Below are 19,325 nucleotides of genomic sequence, written 5' to 3' on the forward strand. Positions count from 1 at the left end.
CTCCATAGTTCTCTCTCAGGGTGCAGAAGATGTTTTCTATCCAAAGTTTATTGGAATTGTCTTGGATTGTTGAATTGCTGAGAAGAACTAGGTAGGTCTTTCATAGTTTATCATGACACAATCTTGCTATTATTAGGTACAATGTATTTCTGGTTTGTGAAACCAGAATTCCAGGCCTTTCTAAAGTCAGCTTGTTTATCATTTTTTATAGAGCAATAATATTACTTCATTCTATGTTACTATGTTAATTGATTATTGTGTCATATGTATCTAATGATACCATAATTTATTCAGCCATTCCCCAACTGAGGGCATCTACTCCTTTTCCAATTTTTTGCCACCACAAAAATAACTGCTACAAATATTTTTGTACATGTATGTCATTTTCCCTGCTTTATGATTTTCTTAGGATATGGACCCATTAGGAGTACTGTTGGATCAAAGGGTATGCAGTTTTATAATTCTTTCCGCATAGCTCCAAATTGCTCTCCAGAATGGTTGGATCATTTCACAATTTCACCAACAATGCTTTAATGTCCCAGTTTTCCCACATCCCCTCTAACATTTATCATTATCTTTTCCTGTCATCTTAGCCAATATGAAAGGTGTTTTAATTTGCATTTCTCTAATCAATAGTGATTTAGGATATTTTTTTCATATGATATAAGACTTTAATTTCATTTCTGAAAATTGTCTGTTCATACATTTATCAATTGGGAATTACTTGTATTCTTGTAAATTTGACACAATTCTTAATATATTTAAAATAAAGTATTTATCAGAAACATTGGCCTTGAAAAAAATTTTTCCTAGCTTTTTACTTCCCTTTTAATCTTGTTTGTGTTGGTTTTGTTTGTGTAGAAACATTTTAATTTAATGTAATCAAAGTTGTCCATTTTGCATTTCATAATGTTCTCTAGTTCTTCTTTGATCATAAATTCCTCCCTTCTCCAAAGATCTGACAGGTAATTTATCCTTTGCTCTCCTAATTTGCTTATGGTATCACTCTTTATGCCCAAATCATTTATCCATTTTGACCTTATTTTGGTATGGGGTGTGAGATATGGGTCAATGCCAAGTTTCTGACACATTTTTCAGTTTTCCCAGCAATTTTTGTCAAATAGTGAGTTCTTATCCCAGAAGCTGAAGTTTTGGGTATTATTTGATAAATACTAGATTACTATCTTAATTGATTATTGTGTCATATGTATCTAATGTATTCTATTGATCCACCAGACTTATTTCTTAGCAAGTACCAAATGGTGTTGATGACTGATGCTTTATAATATAGTTTTAGGTCTGGAACTGCTAGGCCACTATCCTCTGTATTTTTTCATTAATTCTCTTGATATTCTTGCAGTTTTGTTCTTGCAGATAAATTTTCTTATTTTTCTAGCTCTATAAATTTTTTTTTCATCAGTTTGATTGGTATGGCACTGAACAAGTAGACCAATTTAGGTAGAATTATCATTTTTATTATATTATCTTGGCCTACCCATTCCAATCATTTAGATACAACTTTATTTGTGTGAGAAGTGTTTTGTAATTGTGTTCATGTAGTTCATGGATTTGTCTTGGCAAATAAACACCCAAATACTTTATTTCATCTGCAGTTATTTTAGATACAATTTCTCTTTCTATATCTTGTTGCTGGGCGTTGCAGTAAAATATAGAAATGAGCAGCATCACTTGTAACAAACTAAAAAGCAGTTCCATAAAATTAACCACTACATTTACATATCAAAATTTATTGTCATTCTCCAACTGATGGGCATGTACTTTGTTGTTGATCTTTTGCTGCATAAAAAGTACTACTATAAATGTTTTAGCTGTATATGTACCTTTCTTTCTCTTTCCCCCCTTCTTTTCTATCTCAAGCACTTAGTACATAGTAAGCGTATAATAAATGATTATTGGTAATTGCCTTCAGTATCTTTGAGGTATAAGCCTGCATCAGAGGATATGGAAGTAATAGTCACATTTTAAAAAATCATAATTCGAAATTCCTTTCCAGAATGGTTGGGCCAATTCATAGTTCTACCAAAAATGTACTTTTCTGCCACAATACTTCAAACATTTGTTATTTCTATCTTATGTGATCTTTTACAATTTTCTGGGTGGAAAATGAAGCCTCAGAGTATTTAATTTTATTTTATTTGTTATTATTCTCTCTTTTTGGTAATAATCTACAATCCTTCTTTAAATTTTTTATTTCCTGTAACACATTGAGGAATAACCCTTGGTCTTGTATGTTTATATGTGTTAATTCCTTATATTTGATGAATATTAGATCTTTTTTCAGAAATATTTGTTAAAAATATTTTTTCTTTCCAATTGGCAATGCTCCTTCTTACCATAGCTGCATTTATTTTGTTGGTTCAAAATCTTTTAAGATTCATGTAATTGAAATGAGCAAATAGATAAAGATATGTGATCTCCTTTATACAAGTTTCATTAAGAATGATTTCCCCAGTTAAGAATTGTAAAAAGTATTTTAAAAGGCATGGCACAGTGAAAAGAGTCTTCTGACTTTGAAATGAAAGATGGTTTACATTCCCTCTCTGATACTGACAACCTTTGTGATTTGAAGCAAATCATAAAGTCCTTCCTTGATCTCAGTTTCCAAAACTGCAAAAGTAAGAGAGAAGACTAGAAATTCTCTGAGGTCTTCTACATCTGTGATTATATGTTTGTTCTCTTAATCAGATCATACATCCATCATGTAAGATGTTGGTCTAACCCTAATTTCTATAAAATTGCTTTCCAATTCTCCAAAAAGCTATTGTCAAATAAGGCGTTCTTCCTCCCAAAGTAAATGTTATTGACTTTATTGAACCCTGGGTTATTTAATGAATAAATAAATTTGAAAGGCATTTTGTTTCTTTCTACATACAAATCACTGTGTAAAGCACTGGAGATAGGATACTAATAGAAAGGAAGATAATCCCTGCTTCTAAGAAGCTCATGTTTTAATAAGGGAAGACAACATATATAGGAGGTTCCAGTGATAAAATAGATAGAAAAGCCCTGTAGTCCTTAATGTGGAATGGCAAAGCAGATAGTAATTAATCTTCTTTAATGGCATTTCCATCTATAAGATCATGCCATTTTTGAATATAGAACCATTGGCCACGCTAGCAACTTTGGTGGCAAGAACTTTCTTTTCTAGGTCTTCAGTAATTGCATTTGCTGAGGAAAGGAAGGGGACCTGCCATTCATGCAGAAGAATATACCAAGTAGTACCTCCACAAAGATTGATTCCTTAAATGACATCAAGAAATTAATTATCTCTGATTTCTCCTTCTTTAAGATATTTCACAGTGTGTTTTTTTTTTCATTTTTTAACCAGGGTTTACCATGAAGAATTATTGTTTTCTGTTTAGTTAGTTCAGGTGGATACCACATTTCTAATTCTTACTGACAACATCCTGTTCTCAATATATTCTCTCCTGGGGCACAGAGGCAATTGTAAAAGTAGAGTCCAGTCATATCTCATTAAGAAGAGTGAGAAAATGTTTTATTTTTGGTATCTGAGTTTGAAAAGAATTATCTACCTTAGCATAAGTTTGGTCAACATTTCAGGTTTTATTTCATGCACTGACCCACTCTCCTTAAAGATTTCTTTAAAAAGTAGGGTCCATATGCAACCAATAGATTTTTTATATATATAGTAATAGATAGAGAAATAACTAATGATCTCCTAAGCTAGTCTGCTTCAAAATAGATTCCTCCTGATCACCTGATTTCAACTCAAATTGCCTACAGCAATGTGAGTGATAAGCTTCTTGGTCTTTTATTTAAGTGCACCTTAGTCAACTAGGTTGCTCAGTGGATAGAGACCCAGGCCTAAAGTCAGCTGGCCTCAGACAAGTGTCTGTGTGACCCTGAGCAGGTTTGCCTCACTTTCCTCATCTATAAAATGAACTGAAAAAGGAAATGGCAAAGCACTCCATTATCTTTGCCAAGAAAAATCCCAAAAAGGGTCACAGAGAGTCAGACAGAACTGATCAACAACAGCAACAAATTATTTCATTGCTCTAGGAGCTCCATTATGAATAATTTCCCTCTACTATTGTAGGTCCATAATTATTCTGTTTTAAAGAGTTACCTAGAACATCTGAAAGTTAAGTGACTGCCTCAGAGTTGGATAGTCAGTACAAGTTCAAGATAGAGACTGAACTTTGGTCTTCTTGATTCTAAAATCAGATCTTTTTCATTGGTGTGCTGGTGGTAAATATTTAACAATTGACTCTCCTAAAAATGCATGGAGGACACATATTTAAGTTTAATTTGCACTATTAATATTTTCTTCATCATTTTAAAAGAACAAATAACTAAAAATAAATAAAGTCCTGGTTTATAACATTTGCCAATTCCCAAGGTGTAAATGCTCATACTCTCCTGAGCCAGTTCAAGCTGACCCCAGCCCACTCCTGTTCTTTATTCACTATACAATATTACTCAGTGAATATTACGTAGTATTAACAAATATTTCCTGAAAGAAAAAAAAAGTATTTATTGATGATATGTATGCATTATCTACCTACAGCTTACAAAACATAACACATGCATATTCTACATTAGATGTTCTTTTGGCTTTTGTGATAGTTCAGCTTGTTTCTGGTCCTTTTTGCTAAAGAAAACATTATCTCTCGACATCTGCCATGTAGACTAAACAAGGGGGAATCAGCCAGCTTCCATGTTGCTTTGGGGGGAGGAGGGTAAAAAGGGACAAATGTTTGCTGATGCCATCTTGGTTTTGTTTTTATTCATGTGTGGGAGGCTCAGCATAAAAGCACCATGTGTCTTGTCTAGAATCAGTAAACAGGCAAACGATGAAAAGAAATGCATGTGGCAGTTCTTTATTGCAAAAAATAATTGGGAGGGAAAACTCCATTACAATAACCATTCTCCAAAGGAGGAAGGTCTGTCCATCTTTCTGGACACAGAAGGTAGAATCAAACCACTGGTTCTCTGAAAACTTTTCAGGATTTCTCTATAATCTCGTTAAATATTATTCAGCACATGGTAGAAACAAAATGAGAAGGGTCTATCATGAACCCATTCCAAAAAGGTTTCATTCTTAAAATAGCCAAAAATAATAGGTTGTCTTGCCTTTTATGTAACACAGAGCATCTTAGACATTTTCCAGGATAAAATAGACTCAATATCTGTCATAACATGTTGAAATACCAGCTCTCATTTGCTTATCTCACAATCCAAAAGGATAAAGAGACACACCTTTTAATTGTAAAATGGGGGTACAAATACTTGCAGAACTTACTACCCAATTTATTTTGAGACGCAAGTGATGCCATACCTTATTTATGCTATAATTTGTGGATCATTCAATATTATTTTTATGATCATTATTATATGTTATTATTATAGTATCATTATAATTGTAATTATTTGGATACACATAAAAGAGAAGACATTATGGTATTATGAATATAGATTGAGAGAACTCTCCTTTACCTGTATGCAAAAAAATGCTTACAGGTGATTACAAAAAGCTCAAAATGAAAAATATACTCAATAATTAGAGGATGGTTGAATGATTTGGAGTATAAGAATGCAACAGAATATTACTTTAAGTAAAGGAATGATAAATATGAAGATTCAGGCAAAATTTGTATGAAGTGATGCCAAGTGAAAAAAACTGAGCCAAAAAACCTGTATCAGTGTAAATATAGTCCACATGGAAAGATAATAAACTTTGATCACTTACAAAGATCAATATCAGCATGATACTGTTAAGGTTAAACACACAGCCCTCTTATCTGTTAATAATAGTGAAAATGTTGGGGAATTAATGTATTTTGTAAAAAGGAGTTATTGGTGAAATATCTGCTGTGTCAAAAAAATGCATCAATATATTTTAAAAAATAAAATAAAAAGAGAACCATCCTTTTGGATGACCATTTTATATAAACAACATATAAATAAATATGACCATTTTATATAAATACTATTATAAAATCTTGGGAATGAAAGAATAATTAGGGTGGTTATAAAGGAGATAATGTACAGAACAGATATTGTGAAAGGACAATCAATAGAGGGTGCTTCTCTTGACTTGCATGCAGGGAGTAAGGAAAAAGGGAAGTGAGTGATGAGACGGTAGCTTTGAGAGTCTATGTGACTAGGAGAATGGTGGGGTACCTAAAAGAAAATAAGCAATCAAAAGGAGACATTTATTGGAGGCAAATATAATAGAACAGTTAGGATACAGTGGAGAGAATGAAATGAGAAAAACATCTTCCTGTTTAAATTCAGACTCAGACATTTTTCAGCTATATGACTCTGAACAAATTATTTAATGCTATTTGCCTCAATTTTCTTATCTGTCAAATGAGCTGGAGAGGGAAATGGCCAACTACTTTAGTCACAAAGAGATCACAAAGCATCAGACACAACTATATAACAATAATAATGGATTTAGTTTTGGCCATAATGAAATTGAAATGATTACAGATTACAGTGGAAGATATATATATGTATATACATATACATATATATACATATATATATATTTCTGACAAATGGAAATTTGGATATAGTGTTTGTAAAAAAAAAAAAAAAGAAAAAGAAAAAGAAGACAGGACTACAGAGAGAGATCTGCAGGAATAGGTAGGTGAAGTCATGAAATTAGATGAGATTTCAAAAGGAGAGCACATAGAATAAGAGAGGAAAGAGAAATACAAGGGCCTTAGGATAAATCTATATTTAATGCTTGGAATATGAAAAAGAAAAAAAGGAGCCATTGAAAAGGAGATGCCAGAAAGATAGGAAGAGAATGAAGTGCCTCTGAAAGCAAGGGAGTCAGTAGGGTCAGATTTACTAGATAGTGGATAAGAAGGATGACGACAGAGAAAAGGTCTTGGGATTTGATGATTCAAAAGACCAATTTTAGTCAAATGGTGAATAACAAAAATTCCTGATATTTGAAAATGAAGGGAGGCAAAATATCATTACTTCAAGGGATAGCCAAAGCAAAAGAAGGATTGAATTTGGTTTTGGAATAGAGAAGACCTGAACATATTGTTTTAATCAGAAAGCATCAACAGAGAAGGAGAGATTAAGAAGAAAGTGTGGAACAGTGAGAAAGGGAGCTGGCAGAACATAAAATTTAAAGACCTTTGACAAATCATTTAATCTTATCTATAAAATGATGGTGTTGGGCTAGATGACTTTCATATTCATTTCCAAATTAGTGATCCTATGATTGTACACAAAAAGTAATGAGGGATGGGGAAAAAGAAGAAAAGACCTAAAGAAAGCAGGCAGGAAGCAGACCATTTTGATTAGAGTAAAAGAGTTTGTAAAGGAAAATTATAGGAAACAGGACTGGAAAAGTAAAGAAACTCATAAAAAGGAAACCCTAAGGATGTAACTTCAAGGACTTTAACATGGACCAGAAGAGGTTTTAAATAGCAAGATCTTTCTGTGCCCATCAAATCACATCCTACAGGTTACTTCTTATTCTACTTATCCATGAGGCTGACATAGCATATGTCATCTTGCTCTCAAATGTGGATTTCCCACCAAAGTTTCATGTAGAAAAAGAAATACTTAGAGGTGAAGGCAGACTGGTTTTATAATAGAAAACATTTTTGAGAACTGTCAAGATGATAAATTCCTTGTGCTCAATCATTCCTCTCTCTTTATCTATTTCATTCTTGCCTAATTTAGTGGGACTCCTTTGGTCCCCTAAGGATAGCTTCATGACTCATTTTATGACTCTGTGGAGGTATTAAGGTACCTGCTTGAGATCCACTGTAATATCCTTAGGGGTAGGGATGGGATCTGGAAACCAGAGTTGGAAAATCACTGCAGGGGGGCTCTGGTGCTTAAGTTTTTTGCATGCAATTTGAAAAGAATTTCATCCCTCAAAGATAGAGATTGTTAACCTTAAGACCCCTTGAGGTTTATTGATTAAGTTCAGGGAGTCTGTGAACTTGGATAGGAAAAGAATCACATGCTTATTTTCATTAACAAATAATTAAAATCTAGCCTTTACTTCAAGATTTTATGTTATTTTTTTTTAATGAAGCTATATAAAGCTTGTGGATTAAACAGAATACATTTCCAAATTTAAAAGCAAAAATCCCCCAAATAAAATGCAATAATACAAAACAATAATATAAGTGACATCATTATTCTAAGAAGGAGACCATGGAAATTGGCCCAAGACCCCCCTCCCAAAAAAAAAAGCTAAGAATGCTTGCTGGACACAGCAAGCTCTTGAACACAAATTTAACTTTCACACAGATGCACTTTAGCATCAAAAATACAGTTGGTAAATTTAGGAACTGAGAACAAAAAGAATCAGATCTCCATAAACTCCACATTTGGTTAATAACTATCAGTCGCCAGGGACAGCTGATACGTTCCACAGTGAAAGAAAAAGGCTGTGCTCATTTCTATTAAATGCACTGATGCTAATAAGTATGAAAACAGCAAAATTTGAATTGAGTGGAGTTTAGCAGGTTGATTTTCAGGCCATAAAGATCAGGGGATTTTAATAATTTTTGATAATCAAGTAGGAAAAAAATCAGAAAGAATAAAAGACTTCTAAACTCCTTTCCCTCCTGTTCCCTCCCCCAAAAGAGTTTACTCATTTGAGCTATTTTCTTTATCTCTGGCAAATTAAGCATTATCTTTGTAGGATCTGCTTTTGCAAGTCCTAATTTCTTTAATGATTAGTCTGGGATTGTTCCCATGGTACATGGTTTACAATTACCAAAAAAAAAAGTCAGGGTAACAAGGGTTATTAAACCTGTGCTTTTTCATCCCGTTAGCTCCAGTTGCCATAGTTTCCTTGTACATAGATCCCCAAGAGCCAAAGCCTTGGACAATTTATTTCTTATATCCAAAGGAATTAGCAGATTTTACTTTGATGCTAATTCATAAAGGAAAAAGGAAGATTTAAAGGCAATGTTAGTTTTTTTAAAGGAAAAAAAAAACATGCTATTATTTGATATATTTTTTGCTTTGTTTCTTAACTGTTCAGTCTTGTTTAATATATTAAAATCTTGTATTCTATTCTAAAACCAATTGTACTGAAGTAGCATTTAAAATGAGTCATTGGTAGTAGAATTCCAATCACTCAGAGAAAATTAGGTTGCATAGTAGATAGAGTACTGGGCCTGCAGTCAAGAAGATCTGAGTTCAAATCTATCTCTAATACTCACAAAATAAATGCTTAATAAGTGCTTGTTTCCCTCCTTCCTAGAGTTCTTCTCTGATGCTTTCATTTAAGGAGCTTTCAACCTGGTATTTAAAGGTTCCACACTATAACTGTCACCTTTTTTTCTAGTCTTATTTTATATTACTCTCCATTCATATCATCATCATTCTAATTATTGTCTCCCCAGCAACAATATTTTTATTTTCTCCATTCATGCCCTTGTGCAGTTGGTATCCCCATGTTTTCATTGCAAGCTTCTTCATTTCTACATTATAGAATTCCTAGTTTCCTTCAGGGCTCAAGGTAAGTACCATCTTCCAACATTTGACTTTTCCTCATCCCTCCCCTTTCTCTCCTTCCCTCTGCGAACTGTTTCATATGTATGAATATTGTTCCATTCCCTTTCCCCAACCTTGCCAGGAGAATGTAATTTTATTAAGGACATATACTGTTTTCTTGTATCCTCTGGCACCAAACACAACAGCTTGAATGTACCAGGGGCTATGTACATGTTTACTGAGTTCAATTTAAAGATGACAGGAATTCTAAAATAGAACAGACTACCTTGAATAATCAGCTGGCTGTCACCACAGAATATATTTTGCTAAAGATCTCTTTTGATGCCTCAGATTACTTATCATTGTTTTTTTTTTCAGTTTATGTGTTTTGTTTTAATACAAATGACACTAAATTTACAAAGAAAAGACATTTCCTTTAAATAATTAAGCAGGGCAACATAAAAAGATATTATGTCTTGTTAGACATGTGTACTTACACATTTGTGCTATACTGTTTGCTAAAAGGAAGGTAGAATATACATTTTAATCTTAATAAATGAATGCTAGTTTATTATATATCAGTGTTTCCAGATTTCTTTGTGTAATAGTGTATTTGCTCTTCTTTGCCTCCACCTTGGTATGTGGGCACATTCTTCTCCCAGTAGGTTTGAACCACTCTGGAGTCACTACCCTTCATTTTACCTCTTCTGAGAAGTGGATCAAGACATCTGAACAATGGAATGACCATCACAGCAAAATCCTGTCCCTATCTGCAAGTCATATTATTTAAGCATGAAGGGAAAAAAGGATTGAATTTATTAATTTTCCCCCTGATTTGTAAAGTTTACCAAATATAACAATAAAAAAGGTTGTCTCTCATATCCAACTTGGGCCTAGAACAATTAATTTTTTCCCTGACAATGAAGACAGAGGCCACATTATCTGTCCCCTTTCTTCACTTCTATAGATCTTTCCCAGCTAATGTTCCCTTCTCTTTAGATCCTTTTCAAAATAATGACGTAAATAGAGTAAAAGCAGCTGTGAACAATTAAATTTTATCTAAGTTAACATTAGTACTAAATAAATAGAAGTATAAACCAACTTTAATGAACAGACAAACTTTACACTTAATATAATCCCTACAAGACAATTTGTGCCATGGAAGAAGCGCGCATTTAGGGTTAGTCTCTCAAAAGGATGGTTCAAGAGTGTTTCTCCTTTGCAGGCACTCTTAGGCAAGCTGCCCCATTGTCCATGAAGAGAAGAAGCAGCAGTTGACACCCTTAATGCATCACTCCAAGTTTTTTGTCTCTTGCTGCAGATTCTGTTCCATCTCCCAAATCTCAACACCAGAGTAAAATTGAATGTTTACACCACTGCAAAGGATTCTGTCCAGTCCTCCATTACTTTTCTTTTTTCTTGTAGCCTACCTGCTTTTAGTCCTTGAGGATGAGAGGAACACAATCTATTTCTTTAAGACTTACAGTCCTACACACCTGTCAGATTGGCTAAGATGACAGGAAAAAATAATGATGAATGTTAGAGGGGATGCGGGAAAACTGGGACACTAATGCATTGTTGGTGGAGTTGTGAACGAATCCAACCATTCTGGAGAGCAATCTGGAATTATGCCCAAAAAATTATCAAATTGTGCATACCATTTGATCCAGCAGTGTTTCTATTGGGCTTATATCCCAAAGAAATACTAAAGAAGGGAAAGGGACCTGTATGTGCCAAAATGTTTGTAGCAGCCCTGTTTGTAGTGGCTAGAAACTGGAAAATGAATGGATGCCCATCAATTGGAGAATGGCTGAGTAAATTGTGGTATATGAATGTTATGGAATATTATTGTTCTGTAAGAAATGACCAGCAGGATGAATACAGAGAGGACTGGCGAGACTTACATGAACTGATGCTAAGTGAAATGAGCAGAACCAGAAGATCATTATACACTTCGACAACGATATTGTATGAGGACATATTTTGATGGAAGTGGATTTCTTTGACAAAGAGACCTGAGTTTCAATTGATAAATGACGGACAAAAGCAGCTACACCCAAAGAAAGAACACTGGGAAACGAATGTAAACTATCTGCATTTTTGTTTTTCTTCCCGGGTTATTTATACCTTCTGAATCCAATTCTCCCTAAGCAACAAGAGAACTGTTCGGTTCTGCAAACATATATTGTATCTAGGATATATTGCAACATATCCAACATATAAAGGACTGCTTGCCATCTAGGGGAGGGGGTGGAGGGAGGGAGGGGAAAAAAAATCGGAACAGAAACGAGTGTCAATATAAAGTAATTATTAAATAAAAAATTAAAAAAAAAAAAGACTTACAGTCATTTACTTTCTATAAACCACAACAAGCTAAAGACCTTCATTCCATTGCATGGATTTCTCCTTTGAAAAGAGAATTTGTTCTTTATAACACATTCAACCATTTCCCCAATCACTGAGTACAACTTTTTGCTACTAAAAACAATGTGACTATGAATATTTGAGGTACCTATAACATTTCTTTCTGTCAACATTCTTGAGGTATAAAACTATTAGTAGGATCTATGTGTAAAAGGGTATGAATAATTCTAGAAAATTTTTTGCATAATTTTAAGTTGATTTGCAAAATGATCTAAGCCATTCACAGTTTTCCTAGCAATAAAAACATGCCTGCTTTCCTATATTTATTCCATAATTGAATTTTTGCATTATTTTGTCATCTTTTGCCAAATTGTTAGAGATAAGGTGAAACCTTAAAGTTGTTTTAAATGATCCTAAGCCTGGAGTATTCCCACCATCCATTTCCTAAGCTCACATTCACATGTAGCTTAAGGTAGTTTTTAAAAACACCAATATTTATGTATATAATGATTGAATTCACTACAAATTTATGTTACTCAATCTAAAGTAGTCATTCACTATGTTAAGGGAATTCTTTGACTTTAAATTCATTCTCTATTCCATTTTCCATAGTTATTGTTTCAAAATTTGTCACCTACAACTACACTCTTTTCTGCCACCTTCTCAGCAGAGGTACTCCCTCATATTTTAGTCCAAATTTTGATGCTATTTGGTAAGGACCCCTCTTCTCCTCTCCCATTTATCCAAGAATATCTTTCCTCTTCTCACAATTGATACCATCTTTTTGCTCTTATCTCAATAAGAGAGATGACCCTTCTTTTCTCTTGGGCAACTACTCTATGTACCCTTGTTCCTATCCTCTCTGTGTTCTCTATAAGATTAGCCATTATTCTCTTTCTCTAATCTCCAATCTCTCACTTTTTACCAGTTTCTTCCTTACTACCTGTAGCATCACTATATATGGCTCAAGTTTCTCCCATCTACTTGATAGTAGAAGTCATTTCCTGGAGAAGATGGAAGGAAATAACATCCGGGATGCATATAAATAAAGCATCTGACCCTGCTGAGAAGGGACACTTCTTTATTTGTTGATCACCTGTTTCATGTCCACTATCTATGGTTATACCCCAAGATCCTATCTGGGCCTCTTTAGCTTTTCTCTCTTCAGTTTCTCTTTTGGTGGATTTAATGTTTATCTTTATGCAAATGAATCTAAAATTTTAGCCTTGCTCCTGAGCTTCCATCCTTCATCTGCAACTGCCAATTGGATATTTTAAAATGCATGTTCCTGAGGCATCTCAAACTCAAAACATCCAAAAGAGAATTCATTATCTTTCATTCAAAACTCAACTCTCTTCCAAAGTTACTTATTTTTATTGAGGATATAATCATTCTTCTAGCCACCCAGAATCACAATGGTGGTATCATGCTTTATCCCTCACTCTTATTTATGATTTATATTCCATCATATGACAAATAAGCAGACAAATAAGTAAACAAACAAACAAGAAGTTTGAGGAGTCCACAGTTTCCATAAACAGAAGTAAAACATAAAGAAATATGTGAGAAGGATGGAACTTTACCACTGATGATTCATTTTAGGTATTTATTGGAAGAGTGATAATTTCTTAATGACATAGCATCCTTAGAAAAATATTGATATTAAAAAATGTGGGTATTATTTTGAAAAAGAAGTTTATAGGACCAATATAACAGAGGGAATTAAGTAGGGCACAAGCATATTTGAAAGGTTCTACTAGATCTTAAGAAAAAAATAATAGCATCTAACTGTCTAATTTTAGCTTTTCAAAAGTCATGTGGAGCAGAGACCAAAGCCAATAAAAGGTAATGGGAAGACATTGAGACAGCTTTCAGATCTAGCAAGTGGAGGATATGCCATCAAAGGGGAAGAAGGAATAAGTCAATGTGTGAGTGAAAGGGGAATATAAAAGAAAAAGACTAAAATTACCAAAGATCTCAGAATAACCTCAGTTTAAAAATCTTGAATATAAGCAGAAAATTCAATGGTGAAGATATTAATAACAGAGGAGAAAATGGCTTCCAGGACAGTTAAATGAGTCCTAGCATTTCTGAATAAACATTGCAAGAAAAAAGGGGAATGAATCAATATCTGATGAGATAGAGGACCCTGTGGATTTCCAAAACACCATAAGATGGCAGCAGGATATATCAAAATGGCTTAACAGAGAACAAGTATGGGAAACAGATTTTTAGCCTTTTTGTTCAACCAAAATAATTGGCAGAATAGAAAAATTAGAATCTCTGGTGGCATGTTTCACAAAAGAATAAAAATAGAAATAACTGATTGGGAATGCAAATACATATAAGTTAAGGATAATCTGGAAGAAGAAAAGCAAAAATCAATAACATTTAAATAAAATAATCTCCATCCAAGAAAAGCATATTGACCTTGAAGAGAGAATTGGTAGAGACAACTTAAGGATCATAGATCCCCAAGGAAAATATAGGGTGTTTTTTTTTTTAAATACAGTAACCATAATGCAAGAAATAATACAACAAAACTACATAGAACTTCTGAACATAGAAAATAAATGCCAATCAAAAAAATCCACACATACTTCCAGAAAGGAGACAGGCATATGGTGGTAGCAGATAATTAGAAAGAAAGTAAGTATTCATTGATGGTTGAATGGATAAACAATTTTTGAGACATGGATGTAATAAAATATTACTGAACTTTAAGAAGTGAAAAAATGTAATAAATGTAGAGAAGCATGGAAATATCTATATATATATGAACTCATCCAGGAGGAGGAGGAGGAGGAGGAGGAGAAAGAAGAGGAGAAAGAGAAGGAGAAGGAGAAGAAGGAGAAGGAGAAGGAGAAGGAGAAGGAGAAGGAGAAGGAGGAGAAGGAGAAGGATGAGGAAGAAGAAGAGGAGAAAAAAGGAAGAGGAAGAGGAGGAAGAGGAAGAGGAGGAAGAGGAGGAGGAGGAGAAAAACTATTGACTTGACTTTATCATACTAATTGTCTTCCAAATGTTGAACCATCTTTGCATCTCAGGTATAAATGTAATTTACCTATAATGAATTTAGGGAGGGAAGGGCAGGGTACTGGGGCTGATTAAATTAATCTTTAGATGCCATCTCATGAAACGAGTTCAGAGTTGTCACGCCCAGTTCCCATAGAAGCTTTGGAATCTATTTCTTACCATTTGACTCAAGGCTAAAAGTCTTAGATTGTCCCAGGTCACATTTGAACTCAGGTACTCCTGATTCAGATTCTATTTTTTAACCACAGTCCCAAAGCCAGAGAAATCTAAGTTCACGTGTGATTCAGGGCAAGTCATTTTACCTTTTTGTTTGACAGTTTCTTCATCTATAAAAAAGGGAATATAATAGCACCCATCTCATAGGGTTGGTGTGAGGATTAAATGAGATAATTATTATAAAGCACAAAGTAAGTGCCTGGTATATAGCACACACTATCTAAATATATGTGTGTGTTAGTCTGTATGTCTGTGTGTATGTGTATATATGTTAGTTATTATTTTATTAATGAGAATAATCATAGCACTTACATTCCAAGGTTGTCAAATGAGATAATACATGTAAAATGCTTTTCTAATCTTAAAGCCTGGTATACATTATGCCTAGCACTAGCCACAGAGCTTTGCACACAGTAAGTGTTTAATAAACATTTGTTTAAATAAATTGCTGAATTTTCCCCTAGAGAGTGAGTGCCTTAAGGGCACAGCTCATGCCTCATTCAATTTCTATATTGGTTAACAGGACCTGGACCAGTGGTGAGTGCACAGCATATGCTCAACAAATTCCTTTGGTCCATTAATTTATAACTTTCACCTGAATTTCTTATAAGAATCATCAGCCATAAAAGACCTCAGTCTTCCATTAAAGGGAACGAGAGTTTAAAATGAAGAAGACATTTAGAATTGACTTTTTTCCATTAACTAACTGATCTTAGACTGTTAGTGGGCTGTTCTAATAGGTCTTCATCTGGAAAGGGAGGATTTATACCATATAGGTTTATTTTGAGAATTTAATGAAATTACCTATATTAATAATAATGGAATACTGAAAGTATATTAATGGGAGGGGCAGCTAAGTGGTGCAGTGAATAGAGCATCAGGTGTAGAGTCAGAAAGACCTGAGTTCAAATCCAGCTTCACTTAAATACTATGTGCCTCAGTTTCCCCATCTATAAAATGTTCCAGAGAAGGAAATGCCAAACTGTTTCAGTATCATCACCAAGAAAACCCCAAGTAAGATCATGAAGAGTCAGACACTGTTATATAACACTTTGGGGGGAGGGGGAAGGGGAGAACATAAAATACTATTATATAAATTATTGTTTTCATGATTACTCTTGACTTTCTAGAAAATCTAACTGATCCAGAAACCTTCAAGAAGAAGGTGAAAAATTATCTTCATGGAATGAAATCAGCAGCCTGGGAGAAGGATTCTTAGGAGTGATTAACAGTCTTGCCACTTCATGAGATGTCAGTAAAATGCTTCAGGCTACTCTGTTCGAGGTGTTACTGGAATATGTGAGAAATTATATAGCTGTTATTTTGCAGAGATGATAAATACAATGCTAAATCAAAACACATTTATTAAAAACAGACTATACCCTAGCAGATTGTGTTCTCTAAGACTCTGGTACAGTGCATTTATAAATATCAGCTCAATTCCCTAACTCCTGGGTTGATTGTTCCGACGCCAATAATCATGGAATACTGAAATTAAAAGGAATATTAGAGGTGATTGTTTCCATCCGCGCAGTTTCAGGTGAAGAACTTTGACCAAGAGAGGTAAAATATCTACCCTCCAAGTCAGTCATCCAGGGAGAAAGCAGCCAAGCCAGGCTGTGCTTCTCGGGACTGTTTCCATTATGCCATATGTTTCCTTTTCAGGGGCTTTTACAGGATAGGACTCTTTTCCCTTTGCACCTATAGAGGATTAATGGAACTAAGGATTCCTAAGATCTGTGTCTAGGTGGCAGATGTCAAGCCCATCATGACAGAAAAGCAGACACCAACTAGCCTACGCCAAATGCTTATCTTTAAAAATAGTCCCTGTGTTTTGCGCGATTTCACAGGGATAATGGGTATCATATTGCTTGCCTTCTCAGTGGAGGAAGGAGGGGCTGGAGAAAGAATTTGGAACACAAATTTTTTTAAAATGAGTGTTAAAAAAAGAAAACAATAATCCTAAAAGATTGAAAAATTTTTTAAAATAATCCTTGTGTTATTTTCAACTTTAAAGTGCAAGTTTCATATCCATATGTTCTAACAACGATTCTCCCGCTGTTTCTTCTGTCTCCTTTAGGAATAACTGTGACTGGGTGATACTTGAGGGTGCTTCAGGTAATGCTTGATTTCTCACTTTCTCATGACATCATCGAGGCTAGCACAAGCAAGTTGAAAGCCCGCTCGGGGGCAGCTTATCTGAGCGGCCATTTATTTGGATTTAGGAGCAGGAGCCCCTACAAGAGCATTGTCTAAGAGATAATGGAAAAACCTGCTTTATGAGATTATGGGATCCAAAGGGGTATCTGTTTTAGACAAGAGAACCAAAAGCCAGCCTTATGATATCACCGAGAAATCAAAAGGCTTATGCTGCTCAACATAAACAGTTTTATCAAGCTTCCCACTTGCAGAGCATTCTACTCCTGGATGCTTTCCTTACCAAGCCACTTGAGGTCCACATCTTTGCTGGAAAATTCCGCTATTTTGGCCATTATCCCATGTAGTGATGATACATTCTCTCATGTATCATATGGTGATGATTCATTCTCTTTAAATCAATATACACAATATCACATGTCTACATGATCCCAGAATCCTTGAGTAATACTGTTAAAAAAAAATTCAGTGATTTAGATAAATGATGATGGGGGGAGGGTCATCTAAATAATTCAAAAGTACAGAAATATAGAACTTAAAAAATAAATAATTCCTTTAAATTACATACTGTATCTATGTTGCCTAGTAGAGATATTCAGGAGGCCTGTTTTAATGAATAAATATATTTCATTGCTTTAATGAATTAATGCATTCAGAATCAGAAGATGAAATGCATTTTGAGGTACTGAAAGAGCTTGACAGATGTGATTGATGACTCCTTGCTAATCATTTCTGAAAGATTAAGGAGCAAGGGAAGAGAAGTACAGAGCTGGAAAAGTCAAATCTCCAAACTCTCCACCTCCACCCTCCCAAAAAACCAGCAAGAGAATGGACCATGGTCTGGTAAGCTTTAATTTGATTCCTAGTGAAATAATAATGTTTTCAATTGTTGTTCAGTGGTGTTCAACTCTATATGAACTCATTTTGGAGTTTTCTTGGCAAAGATACTTGAGTGATTTGTCATTTCCTATCCGAGCTCATTTTACAAGTGAGGAAACTGAGTCAAACAGAGTTAAGTAACTTGCCCAGGGCTACACAGCTAGTGTCTGAGATCAGATTTGAACTCATGAAGATGAATCTTCTTGACTCCAGGCTCAGCATTCTGTTCACTTAATCATTTTGCTTCCTCAAAGAGATAGTTGGTGAAAATTAAAGGAATCAGGCATTTCAAATGGCTCTACCAAGAGATGTCCATGACAGATAAACTGTGTAAGCAACTTGAAAGCAGAGATTGTCATGTATTCCCACAACTGTTTTTGTATTTCCAATATTTAACACAGTGCCTGGCATTTACTAAATATTTTATCATCTATTTAACTATCTATCCATCCATCGCTTGTTCCTTTTTATTCATTCTCTTCCTTCCTTCATTTCTTTCTTCCTTCTTTCCTTTCTTTCTTCCTTCCTTCCTTCCTTTCTTCCTACATATCTCTCTCTATAGATATATGTATATATATATATGCATACACATATAAATATGTATGTTTGTACATACATCCATACATTCACAGAAAGACAGGTGATAGATAAATAACCTGTTTATCTATCTACCTACTTATCTCATTCCCTTTTTGACAGGTTATTTTTACATCTACTGTTGTAGATGGAATTTACTAAAATTTTGGCATAACATCTGATAAAGTTATTCTTGCTATTCTAGTGGAAAAGATGGAGAGATGGAGGTTAGACAATATCACCATTGGGAAGATTTGGAATTTGAATGATCAAACTCAAAGAGTATACGAGTGAATGAGAAGTCCTTACTCCATACAAATCTATGCCATTACTCTTTCAATGTAAACCTTCTACCGGAGAATGTCTTAGAGATCTGTGCTTGGTCCAGAGCTGCCTGACATTTTTTTCTATCAGTGACTGAGGAAAGACATAGATGGAATGCTTATCTCATCTGCAAATAATACAAAACTGAGAAGCATAATTAACAAGTTAATGCTCTCCAAACCTTTTTGACCATTCATCTATCCATAAGGAATTTTTAAGCATGTAGTCCCAATATGCATATTAACTTTTAAAATAAATTATATACATGGCTGCTTACATTATTGATACCTACACAAAAACAGTAT

The sequence above is a fragment of the Antechinus flavipes genome, chromosome 6 (assembly GCF_016432865.1).
Source record: "Antechinus flavipes isolate AdamAnt ecotype Samford, QLD, Australia chromosome 6, AdamAnt_v2, whole genome shotgun sequence".
In the NCBI taxonomy this organism is placed as follows: Eukaryota; Metazoa; Chordata; class Mammalia; order Dasyuromorphia; family Dasyuridae; genus Antechinus; species Antechinus flavipes.